Here is a 10,604-nt window from a genome sequence, read left to right on the forward strand (position 1 = left end):
ACCTAATTTTAGGGCATTGAAGCCTAATAACAATAACGCAGCATAAGGTAAGTATATAAAACCACATATCGCACTGCTTATGTGAAATTTAATATTATATCATTTCTGAACGTAAAATTTGATTCTCTACACGTCAAAATAATCATCGTTAGAATATTGTAAGAAACTATTAAAAGATATTTGAATGAGACACATTTTATGTGAGCTTAGTTCTGGCCAAAATAATCCTTATTCAAAAATATGAAATTATTGTTCCCATTTTATTTTTAAATATATTTAGGACATTGTTGAAGTGTCTATAATAAATTATAACATATACATACATTTTAATGATTTTTTGCATTAAGTAATTCGTTTTTCATCGATTCTGAATTCACTTTTTAATTAATACACTATTGTATTAACAGTGCGATATTGTTAAATGTAATGTAATCGTGGTATTTACCACGTGTATCATTGACGCTATTTATCATTTATAGAACATTAAACCAAAGATGAAGAATATTGTTATAATACTTCAAACGTCTATCCACCTCACAAAGGAGTTGACCTTGAGCGGGACATGTGCAGAAGTTCGTTAGTAACGTTGTAAAATTCCATCATCTGCGTTTATAGAACGTAACGTTCATAAAAAAGGATCTTTTTTTTATCTAATTTTACTCACAATCTACACGAATTACTTACCTAAACACCGTTCATAGCGACTACAAGTTAGTGCCAACATGATATCACATCCCTAATTGTACCTATTATGCGATTGATAACATAGCCACGTAATCAACTTACGTCAATTTTCACGACTCGGATCGTTACGTACCCTATAAGACAAGAAATAGTTTACAAATAATTATTCTATTCTGCTTTGTCTCATTACCTCTGCCATTTGAATTAAGTACACAGCAATATCTTGTTGGTTTGAACTTCAAATTAAGCCAGTATTTAATCAAAATCGTCATAAAAAAGCGAAACTGGAACACCATTACCAAGCGATTCATCAGTAGTAATCAAAACCACACCTGGCGGTTGACCTACTCAAGCAGAAATAAAAACGCTTTTCTCTGTTGAGGGTACAATTAAAAACAGAATTCGTGTCAGTAATACAATTTTCCCATCACTTTACACAACTCTCCGCAACTATGTTGTTCGCTACTTACAGCTATTGTAATTACTAGAGTTATGTTGAAATTAACCAATACGTTCTTCTAGAAAATAATACTAAAATATACATACGCCTATATTATTTTAACAATATAGTTACCGATAGAAACAGAAGAGAAACTTTAAACGAAAATGTAAACAATAAACAGTTTTATGATGTTTAAAAACTCAATTTCTTAAATTATACCTTCTTTCTCGCATTGAATTAGCAGCGCTAACAAGTATGCTCTCTTTACTTACGTAAGGTTAAGGAATGAGTTCTCGAGAAAACGGAAGTATTTTTGTGCATAAATAAACATAAACAGGTAAAAATGAAACTATTTTTCCGGATTTAAATCGCGTATATTTGTTTTTTCAAACAAACCGACGTGTAACAATCGCGAAAACCTAAGAACTCGATATAAACTTGTAAATTTAGGCATATTTTAATGGAAACTGCCAAAGTAGGTACCCAATACATTACATTTTATCAAGAAAACAGCTTTCAAAGGATAGATGTCGAAATTGGCAAAATATAATAAATGCTGCCCACCTTTTCATAACTAACGATTGCCATTTTGGTAACTTTCGACATAATTGGCACCTAAAGGTTTTTTTCTTTGAAAAATGTCGATTACGCTGAGTTTGCCGAAACTAAATGAAATATAAACAAACCGCTTATAGGGGGTTGTAGATTTTGTTTCGCTGATTCCAGATATGTGTATAACTCAATTTCGCTAAAAATATCGGTTACGTTAGTTATGTCAAGGAGCGCAGAATAATCCTACAAAGCATTGTATCATCTCTAGTTAATCAGATTATTTTAACAATCGGCGGTTCTCATTATATCGTCGCGAGAAAGTGAAGACCGTGTATGAATAGAGAAAGTATAATGCTGTGAATGGTATCATGTCTCGCGCTAGGAAAGTAAGGAATTTCCATATTTCTGCAAACTATCAAAAAGCCAAAGTTAATTTTTTAATTGAACATAACCGCGCCGTTAAATTGTTCCAAGATACATTCGAGATGCATATCTCATTACACAATGAAATGTCTTAGTTGAGCATATAGGTAATGTTTTACGAGTATAATGTGGATTTAATGTTTTTTGTACTTTAAATTTTACTGTTATAATATCTTTATGGACGTTTTGTAGAAACACATCTAGGAAGCAAAGGTCTGAGGCAATTTCAATAATAACTACCCGATGTTTTTATAAGCTTTTGGTTGTGTCAACCTATTACGTTTTCCCTTATTGTAACCGCGAAAGGAATTTCAATAAGAATTTGAATTTATACATAATTACTTGGTTTCCTTGTTTTTTTCTTCATTGAATACTAGCAGAATATGTTTTGATCGCACACTTAATATTACATCTATTTCAAAACTAAACTTATAATTGTTGCACATTCAGTATTTCCGACATTATCTACAAGATCGACGTGCAAACAATGGGTATAACTTAGTACGGCCTGAACTGTCCGTTAGGCCAAACTGCCCGCCTGGTTAGAATTCGAATTCTAACGGACGGACACGTCGCGAGGCGAGGCCGAAGTCCGCTGCGTGCCATTATTTATAATAATTTATAATGCAACTTCACATGTTGAACATGTTTTAGAAACAATGTTTCATTTTCGTTCATTATCATCCAGATATTGATTTTGATCATAAAAATCTTCAAGATTAGATTTGCGAGTTCTTCATCTCAATCTCTTTCTTTGTTTTATCTGCGTGACATACCTATGCGATACAAATTTATGCCTTTACGTTAATCAAAACTGCAAGCGTCAACATCGAAAGAATTCCCCGATACAGAAGTTAGTACCTTAGGTACTAATTACTTACTTATACATCGGGGAATGCTCATCCGGACCGGTTCAGCAATTTTTCGCTTCTTAACTCAGGCCCTCAAAGCATAAGAGGATCTTAGCGTCTTATCAAAAATAAGTCAAGGACCTAAATGGTTAGACACTGAAGTCATATTATGGTTGTTTCGTTTAATATGTATACGAAGAATATACCTATACAATATGGCAATTTCTCCATGAATACCTTACATATGAGAAGGAAGTGAACGCGAGAAAAAGAGAGCGACATGGTGATTTTGGTTCAAATCGAGACGATGAACCTGATTCCTACTCAGTATATCTTTCTAATTTGTGAGTTAAATCAACCATTGTTTGGATTTGAAATGTCAAAAGTTTCCGATCGGCCAGTTGTGAATCGCAATTATGCGCCTCGAGTCGGAAGAGACGCAGTTTCCGATCGGAAGAGGCAATCAAAATCAAGCTGCAGGTCTTCTAACGGTAGGCCGCGTCGTCGTCGTTCTGTTCTCATTTGTACATATTTATATCTGATGGCTGTGATTAATTTCGCATGAATGCACGAGTCTGTCTTATTTCGGTTGGTTCCTTATGTCAAAAACGATATCGCCTACCCTTAGGTACCTGTAAGATATTAATTAATTAGGAGTATTTGTTCTCGAAGTTCCGTAACTATCTTGTTTCAATAGCCAATACATCCTCGTCTCCAAATCTTTAATGTACTTGACGAGCTCGATTTCCTGTTTAACACATGTGATGAAAACAGTTTTTTTTTCACCTAAATATTTCATTGAATCAACAGACTATTTATTTTTACTATTTACTTGCCAATCTATGTGGCATCCTACTTTTTACACCTCTAATTCTTTAGACCAAAGTCTTCCGACCACCCACCCCGATTCGTTTTTCTTTTATAATTACGCGGCCTGGTCTAAAACAAGAAAAAGCATTTATATTTGTTATTAATTGAGATCGATCATGTAAACGAAATCCAGTTTTCTACTATTTTATTCGTATTGCAAGCTATTTAATTAAGAGATTTCAGTACTCAGAAAAATATACTAATAAAAAATAGTACATTAACAATATTAAACACAGTACACCAAAACCATAATCATCTTGCCCCAATTTACTTATTTTTATTTTTTGTTCGGTATAACATATACCCTGTATACTGTCTACTGTTACCATGGCATTAAAAAAGTAAATAGAGGATTATACAAAGCTACCAGCACAAAAATCTTAGCAATTGATTGCTTAGAATGAAAGTTGCCTAAATTTTTAATCAACTTTACCTTAGATCAAACTCATAAAATTTTTGTTCTTTTCCACAAAAATGAACTCGTCACTCACATCGCTATTACGAATTGACTGATGAGAGGGCACATCGAAGCCTATATTTTACTAAAGAAAATATCTAGATGACGTTATTAGTTTCGCTACAATTGAAAATGATCATCTTACACCTTTCCCCTAAATATTATTTAAATCCAAAAACAAATAATTGTTTTTGGATATTTTTATTTAAATATATCTATATGTGTATGTACATATGTAACATAACAAGACCATAACCATTTACGGTTCAAAAATTCCAGATGTGTCCGTTTTTCAAGTTTATGGTGTAACATTGTTAGATTAATTTTGTGAGACGAGTGAGGCCAATGTTTACTCAAACAATTGACGATTAACAACCTTATTTGTAAGTCACGTAGGCGATGCAAATTGAATCTAATAAGCCCGCAGATGTATCTCGGTATGTCTTTCTCAACATTATAGGAGTGTGTAATTGTTCCATAAACGAACATTTTCAATGACTAATCAATCGCTTTTAAGAACAGACAGTGAGAACGAAGTTCGAAATTTAGTTTTTCGAGTCACGGTGCCTACATCTATTTAGAAATATCTAAGAGCAATAAGACTTACTTTCTTCGTATATTGCCTTGTTTATTTAAAAGGGTAGAATAAGTTATCTACGTTATAAATCATATCGTTCGAGAATATAAATCGTATCGAGATCGCATGATCTATCACGTTGACGAGTTTTATAGCTAATCAATTGTGAAAAATCGCACTCACGAACGCCTACGCTTGATGTTGATGATATTTAATTTAATGAATTAAATTATATTCATACAAGTTGATTTTAATATCTAGGATATATCAACATCTAGGATTTTCTTACGAATTCGCAAAAGGCCAGGTTACTAAGTAGATAGATACGCAATAATATAATTTATGCGACATCGTTTTATGTATGTTTAGTTATTATATTTATCATATATGTATTAAATTTGGAGTTTTTTTAATATTAAAAAAGAAATCATAATTAGAACATTCAGGAATATCCAAACATTCTCAAAATTTATTACATTAATAAATCACCTCACCTCGTGATCAAGAGAACGGTAAAGAGAATTACGTTATGCATATTATAATTTATTCTTGCCATTGTGCGTACAGATAAGGACGGCATGTTTGCCAAGCTAGTTTGCCTTGGTATAAGCTTCCTTCCTTCCTTCCTTCCATCAGATGTATTCTATACTATTGTTTTTTGTATTTTCCAGCCCCTCTACAAGTTCGCACTTGTTTGGGTTTTTACTTTTAGTATTATAACTTACTGTACTACCTGTATCAATTTGCTTACGGTAATTCAAAAAATATTTGGTATCTCTATGTTTTAAAAGTAACGATTCACTTATATACACAGTAAACAAGGTGCAAGTGGCAATCATTTTCCCGCTTATGTGGTACCTAGTCAATAAAAATCAATCAACTGTAGCTAATAGTTAGAGCCAAACATAGAATTCAACTCTATTGGATCCGTGCTTCCATAATTCGTTCTCAGTTATGGAAACCAGCTGAATATGGCAAGCTTGAAATCTCGAGGTGTTATCCAAAAATGGTTACGCCAGTCAGCCAGTTGCATGCGCACAGCTAGACCTTTTAAGGTTTCTTTACAACCTTTTAGTTGAACTACTTATGCTCTGAAGGTTTTCAGAAGTTGCACGTATTTGAGATTGTTGTAGACAACATTAAATGAAATATGAAGATCATATATATTCATGTTGTACATGCTCTTCGTTTATTACCCCAGACGTATTCTTTTAATATTATGTGTATGTATATATATATGATGTAAATCTTAGCTTACCTGGGTTACATAACTTTCAAATCTAGTTTGTTGTATTGACCCTTGCAGGTATAGTAATCTTATTTTTTCAAAGTATTATTCTTAAGCTGCAATTCTTGTTATTGTGTTCTGTATCAGTGTCTACTTTTAAACTGTTGTTTGTACGACTAAAGTAATCAAACAAATAACAGGACTTCTAAACCAACGAGAAACGGATATCAACGTTCTTTATTTAATATTTTATGAAACTGTACGAACTTCGACATTTCACGTTATCATAACCAAATGAAGTGGCGAAAGATTTATTGGCAGTAATCATTCCATAAATGTTGAGATGTGAGCAATGAACTTGGGTATTAGCGCAGCTGCTCGCCTCGACCTTGCCTGTGTGAGACTCACTCTACTACGAGCTCATTGCTGCTGCGTGCGAACTGCATATAGTAAGGTTGCCAACGTACCTTAACGGCACGACTTTGAAGTCAATTTCTGCAATTTTACACAAAAGTAAAAATTACAGACTGCATTTGTCTTTTTTTATGATACCAAGTGACGGGACGAACAAGATGTGCGGCTGATGGTAAGCGTCAATTATGCTTATTATAATTACCTAGAGATAGGAGGATAAATTTCGATTCTAATTTAGTGTAGTTTCATTCAATGGATTTGTCGCATTGTGTTCAGCGAGAAGGAGGATTTAGCGGTTGTTGTTCAGGTTTGTTTTTTTATTATTATACTTACCAAGTGACTCGACGGACAAGTCGTGTATCTGGTGGTAAGCGACACGCCTGACCATAGCAGTTGCAGTGCCACTCAGAGCTTTAAATCGCAAAAATCTGAGGGGCACTGCCACTACGCCCATTACCCTGAGACAAAGACGAATTCCGTGTGCATGTAATTTCACCAGCACCCTTCAAAACCGAAATACATTAGTGCTCGTATTACGACTTGGAGGCAGAATTAGGTAAGGTGGCAGTACTTACCTGAAAGAATTCTTTCACAAAAAGCTCCACTAACACGTTAGTATAAATAGCAAATCTTTCTTTTCTGTTCTCCCTTCAAAACTATCATTACTGCTTGGCGGTAGTAGAAATAGATAAGGTACTTCCTTGGACGAGCTATTTCACGAAGAGTTCTGCGATCAAGAACCTATTATATTCAAAGGTATTTGTGTATTTTCACAAGCAGCACTTTCTTGTAGTAGTAGTAGACGATAGTACCTAGATATACCTACTTATAGGTATTGTGACTACGGTAAGATAGAATGATTAAATGGTCTTTATGCTCGTACACCTCTATAGTAAGCGTAAATTTTACGTGGGCGAAACACTTATTTACACATTTACTGTGCATAATAGCTAGACAGTAGTATAACCCTACAAACTTGCAACGAAATGTTGCATTTGCATTCAACACACAATACATACGTTTCGCAATCGCTGTTTGTCTTATTTTTACGATACTAGCGCTTCCTGCAATAGTCTGTCTTTAAGAATATGCTATCACTTGTGTGTCTGTTCTTATTAGTTTTTGTTGTCATCAGTCGTATAAACAAGTGCCATGTAATATAAATAAATAAATAACGCACACACTCAACATAGCCCCGCACTAGGAAAACTGTGTCACGGGTGCTATGGGCACATACATAGACAACCACAAATTATACCCAAACTCAGGAGAGAAATAAATGTAGGCCATATACATATATATATTTATATATTTATATATATATAAATATTTCACCCGGCCCGGGAATCGAACCTGGGACCTCTGCGTGGCAGTCCGGCATGGTAACCGTTCGGCCATGGAGGCAATAAGCGGAGCATGTAAAAGGTACCTAAATAGAGAATACTCGATACTAGTCTCAAAGAACTGATAATGAACACAAACATACATTACATATAAACTAGTACCAGTACTTTTTATTTTAATTATTACGTAGATATAGTTGCAATAAAAAAAAGGATCTGTACGTAATAGATCTTTGTCATAGCTTAGTGGTTGTGGTGTCCCGGGTCAGGAGAAGTTCCGACCCGGGAATCGAACCTGGGACCTCTGCGTGGCAGTCATGTAACCGTTCGGCCACAGAGGCAGTTACATATTATTAGTAATACGTCAATATTTCCTGGAAATATTATATAGAGAAGTCCATGTGTAACTTCATACTTTTTTATAATTAATATTGTTAAGAAAATCTAAGTACTTACCTTATATGAGTACAGCATATTACTAGAGACGACGGATTTGATAATGTATTGAACAAAACTGAAACTTTCAATGTATAATTCTGCATAATTATTATGGTGTTTATATTACGATATCTTTACCTAATTTCAGTTTGAAGAAGTGTATTTGTAGCGATGATTAACCAGGAAATGACAAGGTGTTCCTCCAATGAAATCGCACAGAACAGGGAATTTGTTTTCATTAATAATACATTTTAAAATTTGTCCCATGATCAAGAAATCAAATTTTGTTATTGAGCAACGAGATCGTAGGAATAAGTAGTAAATTAATATTAGAAATTAAACGCACTTTTTCATATTTATCTAACTAATTTATAGTACGATACTACAATTGTTGTCCAGAAATCAATTATACTTCTTCAACTTATGTGCTATTAAAATAAGAGGTAGATATGGTTGTGTATTTTATCTATTTATATCAACGATAACTGCGGCAAAAACAAACCTTGGATTTAGGTACATATATTTGTTTTCCTTGAATTTTTTTATTTTACTTTAACTATATATATATATATATATATATATATATACACATATATATATATATATATATTTATATATCAATTTCCGATTAAAATTCTGTTAATAAGCCAATTTCTCCAAATTATATTCATAATTTAATCGTCTTTTGTTAGTATAAAGTTGTTTATCTTTTATTAATCATGATTATGAAAACCATGTCAGATTACGTCGAATATTTGCCACATGACGTTATGCTTATTCACTGCGGTATTGTAAGGGCATTATGTTTGATGATGCAAAATAATATTTATAATTTAGCAACTCTTTCATTTTTGTGCCAGTACTACTAATAATGATGAGGTTGGACGTGGACGTGGACGTCCAAAAAGCTGCCCGGACCTCTATAAACAATAACTTACTAATATATGTTATATAAGCTAGAACTGTTAACACAGACATCGGATACCTATGATACACCCTGACCCACTAGACACAAAAAAATCTAACCCACATCCTCTCCAATTCATGTTGCATAACGTGAGTGTAACTCTGTCGACAATACTAGTCGTTAGAGTTACAAGAATCGGAGAGGATAAGGGTTATATTTTTCTGTATCTACGGAGCAATAAACATTTTTGACGTAACTCCACTTATGTCATTCTTCCATGAGAGGTGCGATAATGTCGAATAACAAGACGTAGAAGCTTATTCTACAACTACAACTCAAAGGTGCAAAGTATTAAATGTAAACCATTATAATAAATATAAGAGTTCAATTTTAAGTTTATGCAATTTTTATTCGATTATTAATCCAAAATTAATTATTTCTTATTTGTTATTTTGTACGTTCGACGTTATTGTATCATGTAAAACAGATCCTGACTAGACATAATATAGACGACAGTGATATGTAAATACGTACACAATACACAGTCAAGTCGATAATGTCTGCGAATAACCAGTTGCTGTTCATTCCCGCCCGGGCATTTAACCTCGTAAAACCGATGAACAGTGGAGTGGACTTTTTTGCAATGATCGGACTCTTTAATGAAGGAAGCCAGTTTGAAGGAGTCTTACTAGGGGTAATGTTATTTTAGTAGAGAATGTGGATACTTAACACTTTTTATAAGAAATGCACATGATGGGTATTTTATAGTAGTAGCGCGGCTTCTATGTGTGCACGTATGCTGCGCGTCTTGTACGGACGCACTCATTCGCATAATCTCGCAGTGCTCTCGTGTTGCATGACGTGAAAGTGGGCACACGCACTATTCTATTTAGAATTGAAGCAGTCGCTCGGTGTTTAAAAAATGACATCCAATAAGTGTTTATTATTGTCTAATATGATTTTGAATCAGAGTGCCTCTTCATAATTGATGATGTTTGTTATGTTTTGTGATGAATTGATGAACTTCATAATAGTTCAGCATTTCATTTCTATTTCATAATTGTACTTCATAATCAAGCTAACTAAATCGCGATGCTGGTATAAAAATATCAACACATAAGTGTTGCATTTAGCAAAGGTTATTTCAAAATAGCACGAGAATACTGTGATGAACACCTGAGGATCTTCTCATTATGTCGTGACGACAGATACTCGTGCAGTTTAAAGTGTCGTGGCTTGTATATTTAAGCGAAGTTGTTCACACGCAAAACAACTCGATTAACTGTCGTTCACAACTTTTTTGATGTTACGATGATAGACTGTCGTGACAATGGGAAGTGCTAGAACGACAGTCGTCTGACGATAAATAAAACGTCACGATGAAAATGTGACGACAGATAATCGGAGCTTCAAACAAT

This window comes from Hyposmocoma kahamanoa, unplaced genomic scaffold (genome assembly GCF_003589595.1).
Source record: "Hyposmocoma kahamanoa isolate Upper Pololo Valley unplaced genomic scaffold, ASM358959v1 232, whole genome shotgun sequence".
Classification (NCBI taxonomy): domain Eukaryota; kingdom Metazoa; phylum Arthropoda; class Insecta; order Lepidoptera; family Cosmopterigidae; genus Hyposmocoma; species Hyposmocoma kahamanoa.